At 40.9% G+C, this 11,015-nt stretch overlaps 1 non-coding gene across 1 annotated transcript; it reads left to right on the top strand.

Annotated features, from left to right (window-relative positions):
- Nucleotides 1-10,400: 10,400 nt before the first annotated feature.
- Nucleotides 10,401-10,472, top strand: trnaq-cug (transfer RNA glutamine (anticodon CUG)). The gene has a single exon. It is a non-coding gene; the product is annotated as a tRNA-Gln (tRNA).
- Nucleotides 10,473-11,015: the final 543 nt, after the last annotated feature.

Here is an 11,015-nt window from a genome sequence, read left to right as displayed (position 1 = left end):
AACATGTCACCCTGAGTGACCCTTTGCTTTCTGTCTCTGAAGAGGCCCTGATTAGCCCGCATACATGTGCAGACAGGCCCAAAATCTTTGAGCTGGGACCGGGCTATATATGAATACGTGTATTAATGTGTGTGTGTGGCACAGAAGAGGAAAAGTATGAGTGCGTGCATCCACTCATGCATATGTGTGCATGCATGAATGTGTCGGGCAATTCAAGACTACACTCCATGCTCTAATTATTCAGCAAGTTCCCCTTCTTCCACTTTTCCAGCTCCCCTTCGCTTTGCACAGTTCACTGCGGAAAGAAACCACCTCCATTGAAGAGTCACTCAGTCAGAGGACAGACTCTGTTTTGTCTGTCCTCTATCGGCTTCCTCTGTTCGGCCGGTCTTGGGTCAGATGAGGAAAATAAAGCCAAATAACCACATGGAGCTGTGAGATAAATATTTATCTCCTCTGCTTTGCTTTGTGGAGCTTCTAACATCCTGAAAACAGAAAAAAAGAGGAGCGTCAACTATAATGTGTGACACAAAAACACACTTTAGCATCACTTATTTGTGATAGAAAACAAAGTTAAAAGCCCCCCAATAAGCATCTCTCTTCCGGCATTCATCCCACCTGTTGTATACATTCAAATACACCTGTTATCACCAGAGCGTCCAGCCTTGCACACCACTCTACCCCGAGGGATCGGTGATACGATACCCCTGAAGTAAGAGGTGTGTTCGAGAGACAGAAGTGGGGGTTGGAGTCCACTGGAGCCTGCGATTTTTTTTTGGCGGTCCCCTCAAGGGTTTCTCCAAACAAAGGCTATCTGATTTGCAACAGATGTATACTTTTTTAAAAAGGTAGGTTCACTGATGAGTGGGCGGACGCTGGAGTGCAGGTGTCGAGAGAGACAGAGAAAAAAAAAGGGGAAAGGCAGGTCGTGTGTGATGGCGTTTCTTTTTTTAAAAAAATGAGATCAAAAGGGGCTTCAGGGACGAGCTGCAGGTCACCAAACAGTCTGAATGGAGTTGATGAAAGATGGTGGGAGATAAAAAAGACGCTCTGGATGCAGACTTGGTGCGCAATTATGGTCCCGCTGAGCCGCTTTTCAGAGATTTTAGTTGTCATCTGGGGGCTGAAATGTGAAGCATCTCCAATTACTGCTAAGGCTTAAATCCCGGCTATTATACTTGTAGATATACTGATATTTGAAGGCTTGATCCTGTTACTGTTAGCATCCTGTTGTCTCACTCTCACCTTTAATTCTTTGATGTTTTATCGCACTAAAATGCACAACATAATAATAAGACGTAGAGGTTCAGAAGTATTGGGAAAAGTTAAAAGCGCTGACTTCAGCTCGTTATTAAATCTAAAGCTCGGCTCCGTCTTTGGTTACAAACCTCGCAGCATCCAGCTTTGAACCATAACACATTATTAACTTTATCACTTGAAACTTAATCCATGGAGGCGACGTCCAGCGTAATTCTGACCAGGAAAAAGGTTTAAAATCTCTCCAGGAACAGCTGAGATTCAGCACCTGTTAAGCTCTTTATTATTTCTCTGATACGATGTGAAATCCGATACGTTACGAATGTAAGTTTATCAGCCTCAATATTCCGCTGAGTGAGCAGCATGCAGGAGGGCGGAGGCTTCGAGGATGAACAGGGAGTTTTTTGTGCATGCGGTGATAGCCGAGGGGGGTCAAAGTATTGGCATGTGTCTATTGTCTGAGCAGGCCATTGGAGACGGGGAGGTTTAAAGTTTAAAGTCTGTATGTGTGTGTATGTGTGTAGGCAGTCTAATTATATTCTGCACAGCCAAGGATGACCTATAGGCTGACCAAACTCAATTCAGAGGAGGATGCAGTGCAGAGGAGGAGGAGGAGGAGGAGGAGGAGGAGGAGGTCGAGTGCAGTCAGGCAGCAACAGAAAACACCGACCATTCACTCTTTTTGTTTTTCAGTTTGTTGCCTTTTACAAGTCTTACTTTCTGATCTTCTGCTGTGAGCTTGTGATTGTTTAAAAATGAGAGAAACAATTACGACAGACTGAAACAGCAGAGTTTCTGATTCACAACATTATACGGGATCAATCTGAGGTGTGTGGGATGGAATGACAACACATATCGAGTTAGTCACAGACAGTACAGTTTTTCTTTGACTTTTTCATTAAAGAAGTGGTTCAGCATTTTGGTAAATATGCTGATTTACTTTTGCACTGAGTGTTATACAAGATTTATTTCTGCTATGACTGCTGTTTAATATAAAACTGGAGGCAGCAGACAATTAGCTTTGCTTAGCATTAAGTCTATTCCTTGTACTAACTTTCTAATTTTTATACTTTGCTCTCGCTACAGATTAAACATATTTAACCCTATTCAGGACTTTCATGTTGCCGTACGTAGAAGGTCTTTTGGGATCCATTGGACCCCAAGAAAGAATATGTGCAAAATATTTGTATTTATTATAGACTTTTATACGATGTTAAATAAATTTTCTGATAAGTTGACGTATTTTTGGTTCCAAATTCATGGCAGATGTCCCTCTTTTTATGCTTTAAAAAGATCTTAAAAAGTAAAAAAAAAAACAATACCTGTCACCTAAACCAAATGGTCTGGGGTCCAAAAGACCCCTCAAACGAGTTAAAAAAGTTCTGAGGTACTGGTAGAGAGATTTGGTTGCCTTTAACGTTCTCCCTTACAGATGCGTACATGTGGACACCACAGACCCATAGTTTTTGCTCTTCCACTACTTTGTAGTCTGCTTGGAGTTCACTGGCAGAACTGTGTTCCACGTATGTACACTAGGCCAGTGTCTACATCTGCATAGCTGCTGTGCAGAGTCCCCATTCCCACAAATGTTGTCCTGCATACGAGGGGTTCACATGGACTCTTGCAGACTTGGTAAGATGTGGGTCCAATTGGATGAAGAGAGTCTAACACAAGCTTTGATTATACTGCGGTGTGGACATGTGCATGGATACGGTGGACCAATGGACATGTAGTTGTTGCTATTATGCTACTTTTGTAGTCCGTGGGAGTCCGCTTGGAAGACTCTGTTGCATACATGTGAAGTAGGTCGTATCTACATATTGCTGAATACACACTACTCCTAAGTAGTCGCACCATTGTCCTCGTTACGTAGTCACAGATTTTGGGCTGCAGTAGGACGTGAGCAGAGGGGTGTTCACAGACTCTCACAGACTAATGGTGAAGGTCCGCAGTCGCACTGCTTCTCAGCATTGGAGATGTGATGGGTGAACAACAAGGTAGCGTCACACCAGATGGACAAGTGTTGTCCAACAGGAGAATATTACAGGATATAGACACTGATGCCACATGATTGGACAAATTCTGCTCCTGGATTTCAAAATTGATCAACATGGCAGCTCATTTGAGAACTCTGAGTTATATTACGAAAATAGTTGTGGGGAGCCCAAAATTAAAGAACAGCATGTTCAGCAGTAATGTGCATGTGCAGAATATGTAGATACAACCGATCCTTCAAGCAGACTACAGAAGTAGTTCAGACAGCTACAGCTAGCAGTCTGTGGGTGTGAATGGTAACAACCTTCTTATCTAACTTTGAGCAAAAAAGAAAACAAATCTTCATATTTTAAGCTGCATTCCCCAAAATTCCTTAAAATTCACATATTTTTAAAGTGACTATTGTTAATTTGTAAGTGTAGATTTTCTGGACAAACACATTCTTCTCACATGACTCAATTAAGCAACTTCCTTAACTTTAGGTTAGAAAATTCTACCATTTGAAAGAACTGATGTTAATCCATTTTCAGGACCAGAATGATTCACTGAGAGATCATGAAACCAGAAAGATCTCCTGTTTTCGCTGATGCTGGTGCATAAAAGCCATAATAAACATATCATGACTCTTTATTCATTTGTGTTATTTGAAACCTCAGAAAACACACAAGGGAGCCCTCATGGTTCACATGCAATAAATGCAGACACACAAGAATATAGTAATTTAACAGAGAGACACATAAAATAAACAATATGAAAGATTCAAACTTTTTCAATCAGAAGACACACAATCCGCAGCATGAAAAGTATTTTTAAAAAAGTCTATCGTAACTGCTTTAAGACTGAGCACTCGTCTTGGCTCCTAAAATTATGCATCTGCCTTGACCGCCAAAACGCATCCCCTTTGTGTATTAGTCCATTGTATCCAAATAAGGGTATTCAAATGTGGATGTGGTCGAGAGCGACAACATCTGTCTTTCCTGTGGACATATGTAAAATACTCTACCTATTGTGAATTTTGGAGGGATCCTGCTTCTTGTTAAGTTTCCCTCCAAACCGATTCAGCCAATTAGAAGAAGTGTGGGGGGTAGGAGAGCCGCAAACAAGACGGACAGCGGAGAACCCCTGTCTGACCCCCAGCTGGGCTCCAACAACGCTGCCTATCAAGCTCACCCAGCCCGGGGCTTTACTATAGCACCGCTGGGCTGCTGATAACAATACGCCCATCTGGATTACAAATAGTGGGTTTGGGAGATGCTCGCTTAATTGCAGCTAATGAGAGTCATAAACGTGCAGTGAAAGGGGCTGAGGATGCAATAACGGAGGTGGGTTTTCCCTCCAAAAACAAACCATTCGCAGACCTGATTTTGCAAATAAATGCCAGACAATCATGACGAGATCCCCCACACACTGCCCCGATCTAAACAGGGACTCTGGCACTTGCAGAGGAGCACGACAAACGTTCAATCTGGCTACATTTAAAAGCTGCGGTGCTGTCTGCAGATGCTTTGTAGTCTAAATTTACCCCCAAACCTCATGTACCAGGAAACTTCCTGTGCATTCTGCGGTGACTACGATGAGTGTTTTTCAACCCGGCCTCCTGCTTGCAATCAAGCGCAGACTGTCAAAAGTAAAAATCCTGGGAGTTAACAGTGGCAGTGTTGTGTGAAGGACCACTTAAAAAGAGTCTGGCCTGTTTACCCTTGAGCTAAACGATTCCCTTGTGTGCATTTGAACAGTGAGGAATGTGAGAATCAACGCAAAGGACATCAAGGTTGGCTGCGGTATTGACGCTCCGCCTGTTTAAAGTCAGGCCCAGATCAATGACGCTATCATTATCTATTGACACTGAGATAAGGGACTGGATCCAACCTCTTTGTCAAGACAGAGATACAATAATTATCAGGGTTTAAGGATAATCAATTCAACACAAGACTTCAGCAGCTTACCAATTCAGAGGAGCTGTGAGGCACCTATTGCTTTATTTTCATTTAAATTCTATGAGAGATGAATGATGTGCTGGAAGTCTGGTGCACAAAAGCATGTTAAAAAAAAACATAAACTGAATGCCTGCAGATATTTTTAGAGGGTGTGGAGGAAGTTAGCTACTAGAAACTGCAGTGTGGGATGCTGGCACCGTTCTGAGGTCTCTGCTGTCTTAATCAGCAACTTCAAGACACATTGCTGCCAGTGTTGGTTCAGACTGCTGCATTTAGGAGCAGAAGGAGTCGTTTATCTTAGGTGTAGCTCAAACTGCAGTGCAAAAACACTCCATTATAAGTAATGCACTGAAAATGGAAGTGAGAGCGCATAATTATTAACCTTATAATGTATCTAGAAAGTATTCTGCATGCAGACAATTGGCACCTGTAAGAGTTATATTAGTAGTGTTAGATTAGTTCTATGAACTCCAAGCAGTTTCTGGGCTTTTATTTTGGGTCACATTTCTACTCACAGTGCGCTCATTTGTCACTGCAACATAAAGTCCTGCACCTCCATGGAAACAGAACAACCATGACGACCAGTAGTGAGAAGTCAAAATGTCTTTTATGCAGTATAATAAGGTTTTTATGTCATAATTCCTAAAGGCATAAAAAACAAATGTTGTGATTTGTTTGATTATTTACTTTTTAAAAGAAAAAAAAAACTGAAATAACACATAACATATTTCAAAGTCTTACCAACATAACCAATACCAGAAAAAACATTGTACAGATATTTTGCTAATTACATTTCTAATGTGTTTTCATATTTGTCTCCTATCTGCTCTGTGTAAACACAGCCTGTAGTTCAGCCCAGTTCAGCTGAAAGGTTCCTGAATCCTTGAAATATGACTGTTGGTTACAGCCAAGTCAATAATGACCTACCAGGGGCACTAAGGAGGGCAGAATTTCAGAGTTTCTTTACTGAAACTGGTTCATTTTGGATGAGTTTTTTAAAAAAATTTTTTAAATGAGACATGTAAAGTTATTTTGATAAAATGCTAACATTTTCAGGTCAGATTAGGATAAGTCTTCTGGCAGAATGGCATATCGTAGATGCCCAGACCATCGAAAAGTTAAAAATCTTACACTGTCTGGCTGATAACTGTGTGATTTGGGGGATTTTTGAAAGAACCTTTTAAAAGCGTGGCATGTTCTGGTGTTCAGAGGGTTAATGGATTATTAATACTGATAGATTCTTGTGTACTTTTCATGGTGGAAGTGGAGATTATTGCCAAATATCAATTAGTATTTATTTGTTTAATCTTTAATAACACAGTCTTTTTTAATAACTCGATTATATATTTTGTACAGCAGGAAAATATAAATTGTAGCTATTGATTGTCGTGAAATGGAGAAGAAGGATTGAATAGCATCAAAAGGTAACAGTAAAGTGTTTCAAAAGCATCACTTTGTAAATGTACTTTGTTAAATTCAACTTCTGCAGACAAAAAGTGACTATTAAGTATTTTGTTTTCTTTTATGTCAAAACGTCTGTTTCACACACTGTGGGTGATGCACAAATATAGAATCTGAACAAATAAAAATCTCTTTTATAAGAAAAAGAAGAGGGGAGAAAAAAAGGATAAAAGGTGGATCTAGAACCTTTGAAACAGAACAGAGAAGTTGCTGAGTTTGGACACAATAGATAGAAAGGTCCCCATGCAGCTTCTTCCCTCCATTTTACTAATGATAATGAAAAGTCCCCAGGGCACCCAGCTGTGACCTCTGACCTCAGACACTATAATTAGTTTATATCTGGAGTTGCTGAATGCAAAGAGAAAAAGAAAAAAGCAGACCAATAAAGAAAAAAACAAACATCCTAAACTGCCTTCTTTAAAATGAATTTGTCACAAATGCTTTAAATAGACGCAAACACAGATGACAAATGAAATTTTTTAAAAAGAAGAAGAAGCACAAATAGCAAAACCACATGAATCGCCAAAGAAAGAAAGTCGTAAAACTAGAAGAGTTTTCGTTGGGGGATGCTCGGTCACAGGAAATGTGATTGTGAATAAATCATGAGATGCTTCGTGTGGATATAACAACAAGTAGGCAGTAGCTTCACACAGAAGTTATGTGAGATCCCGACGGAGGACCGAAGCACACGAGGGCCGTATGAGAGCATTGTGACAGTGGAGCTAAGTGATCTATTACATGTTTAGGGAAGCATTAGAGAGCATTCTCAGGGCGTCTCTGTGCGTTTCCAGCTGCGTTTGCTATCAACCCTGTCTGACTCTGTTTATCTGCTGTAGGACCCTCTTGTATTCGGTTTCCCACTGGGCTTTACACTAACACTGTCACTCTCTCTCGCACACACACACACACACACACACACACACACACACACACACACACACACACACACACACACTACACGACCCAGATGAGAGGCGCAAAGAGAAATTTACTGTCATACAAACAAACACATACACAATCAGGATCCTGAGAAAGTGCAATGAGAGAGCAGGTGTCAGTTTTCACATGCGGCTCCCATGGGGGCCCGGATGGTAAATATCAGCACAAGTTTTTTCTTTTTTTTCCGATCTCCCTGTGCTGGCGTTTCTCACAGCCTCTGGGCCGCCATTCGACTCTGACTGCAGAACGGGAGCTCCTCACCTGCATGGAGAGGTGGGAAAAGGTCAGCTCCACTGCTCTCACTGACTCATCACACGGGAGCTTCTTTGCTATATCATGACAATTTTGTTTGTTTGTTTGTTTGTTTATTGAAAAGGATCCCCATTAGCTGATACCAAGATGTCAGCTAGTCTTCCTGGAGTCCAGACAGTAAAATATCGAAACAAGTATTACAGTCTAGAGTAAAAATAGAACAAAAACAACAACAAAAACACACAACAAGAACAATTGAAATAATAATAGAAAAATACCTAAAAATAATACATAGAAGTGTATAGAGATGGTGCATAGAATAATATAACATATAATACAATATATAATAAATACATAAAAGATAACATAATACATAAATAATACATAAAAGATAACACATACAAATATATATACATAAAAATACATAGAAAATGCTTATTTTCTTAAAAATAAAAGAATTAAGGCTCACCAACAGATAAAATATCTATACATTTTGACTTTATAGCCCTTTAATAATAATAATGTCAATAATAATAGTAGTTACAGCAAAAAATACACAAATTTCTTGCTTTTCAGATTAAAAAAAAGTTTAAGTATGCATTCTTCTTCTGCTTTATTTTCCACTTGATAATTGAGATTTTCTCATTTGTGCATCCTTCACTCCACGGCCAATTTAAAAGCACGTCCCCCTCACAAAACCATCAAACGAGCCCAACTAAAACACAAGATTCAGCACAATCCTATGGCGAGAAGGGCATATTTTCTGCCTCCCTTGAACCTAAGCCGATTATCAGAGTATCCCGACAAGGTCTTAGATCTCATTACCAGCAGATAGATGACTCTGCGCAGAAAAACAAACAGCGGTGATTTCAGATCAACCAGATTAGCACCGAGGTGCCATGGGAAGCTGCGGAGGAGTCTGGGAACGAGGACATCTCAACTTCTCAGCTAGTATCAGGTCTTAGGTTGGCGTTTTTTCGGTGCACATTTTAAAAAGCTGCTACACCTGCAACCTGTAGACACTGTTTACTGTCTGCATGGTGCGGATGAAGGTTATGTTCACTCACTTATGTAACCAGGAAGACCAAAGCTTTGACTGCATGTTTAACCCGGTTCAGGACTTTTGGGGTCTTTTGGACCCCAGGCCATTTGGTTTAGGTGACAGGTATTGTTTTTTACTTTTGAAGATTTTTTTTTAAATATGAAAAGAAGCATTTGGAACCAAAAATACATCAACTTATCAGAAAATGTATTTAACATAGTATAAAAGTCTGTAATGAATACCAACAAATGTTTTGCACATACGTATGGCAACATGAAAGTCCTGAATAGGGTTAAGTGTAAAATTCAAAAATAAAATGTAGCTGGTACCTTTCAGAATGACCTCTCAAGCGAGGCGGAAATTCAGAATTGTTTCGTCATTACTAAAAACTGATGCATTTCTTCTAACTTATTACAAGTTATTAAGCCTCAGAATATACTTAAATTTAGCATTAGGTGGTTAGAAAACTAACTTTGCATGTTAAACCAAACCTTATGGCTGCACAAGGGACTGTATTTTAGCATGAAAGATGTGTTTTTGTCACATTATGTAGGTTTCATATGCAGCAGTTGATTTCTGTCTCCCAACATCGAATGGAACACATCATCAGTCTGTTTTAGCTTCTTTCCAACCAAAATTAGAATATCACACATTTCTGATAAGCTCTGATCTATATCTCACACAAAGTCTGTAAACAGAAAGGTTTTGCACTCCCTCCCGTCTTGAACAGACTGAGACCAAACAGTGAGAGAAAGTTGAAACAATGTCAAGGTCCCATAAATACCACTGACACCACACTGCCACTGCGTCCTCCCGGCGTTTGGACATGCCGCTACACAGAGGAGCACAGTGCGCCGAGCAAACAGACACGGGACTAACACACGCACGCAAACTCTCGTACGCACTGTTTGAAGACGTTCCCATTGGCGGGCCGGTGAGAACGCAGCGAGAAGAGCTCTACGGGAATCTGGTTCAGTGGTTACAGTGCGAGGACAAGCGGGCGGTGTTTCACTCCAGTCAAAGATGGCTTTGTTCTGGACACGGTACGGAAACGAGCAGGTCTGCTGGTTCACGTCCACACGCTGACCTTTAATAGAAGCTCAGACGCTGTTTGATTGCAGCTCTGAGGGCTGATGTGTAATTTGTGGTTCTTTCCTGTGTGGACTCGAAAACACGACGGTTCCTGTGAGACAAACATGTTGACACAGTGGAGATGATAAAGCCACATGAGTGTTCAGGACCTCTTGGACATATGCTGAGGAAGAGTTTCCTCCATAAACACGTCATGGAGGAAGCAAAACAATCTCATCAAGCAGTAGTGTTGGTGTGTATCGACGTTGGTGTATCAGTGCGTAAGGTCAGTATCGCACTAGAGTCTCAAGATGTTGCCTGACAGGGAACAGACTAATTTCTTCAGCCTACCAGGAATTTTACCTCTATTAAACCTCTAAAAAGGTTAATCTAGAAAACCATCCTACTCAAAGCAGCTCAGGCACACCAGCTCACCATGTTGTGTTGGTTCCATGGTGTAACGGTCAGCACTCTGGACTCTGAATCCAGCGATCTGAGTTCAAATCTCGGTGGAACCTGAATTATCCTTAAAGGGATGAATAAAGTATCTGTCTAGTTCAGTCATACATGTTCAAACTGGAAACCTATTCTCTCTGAAAAAGAATAATGATACAGAAAGTCCCTCCTTGCAAATCAACTGGATTATTGTTTGGGTTTGTTACATATGGAAGTCTGAATCCATGTTTCTGAGATTACCATCGGTACGCTGCAGTTTCGAGTTAGAAATGCTCGGCCATGGCGTCGACTGCTTGTTTTGCTCATGATATGTCTTCCGGCATTTAAAAAACACCTTGTGGACGTGTTCTCAAGGTTCAAACTTGCTACCACGTAGCAGTGCACCATGTTCTAAGACTGAGCCTTCATGGAGCAGCCTGGGAGTGAGTCCAGGCCGTGCACTTTGCTGCTTGCCATATGCCCTCTCTTCCATCTCCTTTTTTTTAATCTGGTTGGCACGTTTGTTTTTACCTTCGGTACAGCCAGACTTGCTGTTTCTGCCTGTAAGCTATAACCAAGCCAAGTGTATTTCCCAGAACATCCTTCTTTTCCTTTAACTCACTGAA

This window comes from Stegastes partitus, unplaced genomic scaffold, assembly GCF_000690725.1.
Source record: "Stegastes partitus isolate 25-593 unplaced genomic scaffold, Stegastes_partitus-1.0.2 Scaffold1144, whole genome shotgun sequence".
In the NCBI taxonomy this organism is placed as follows: Eukaryota; Metazoa; Chordata; class Actinopteri; family Pomacentridae; genus Stegastes; species Stegastes partitus.
This window is presented reverse-complemented; position numbering and strand designations above follow the sequence as displayed.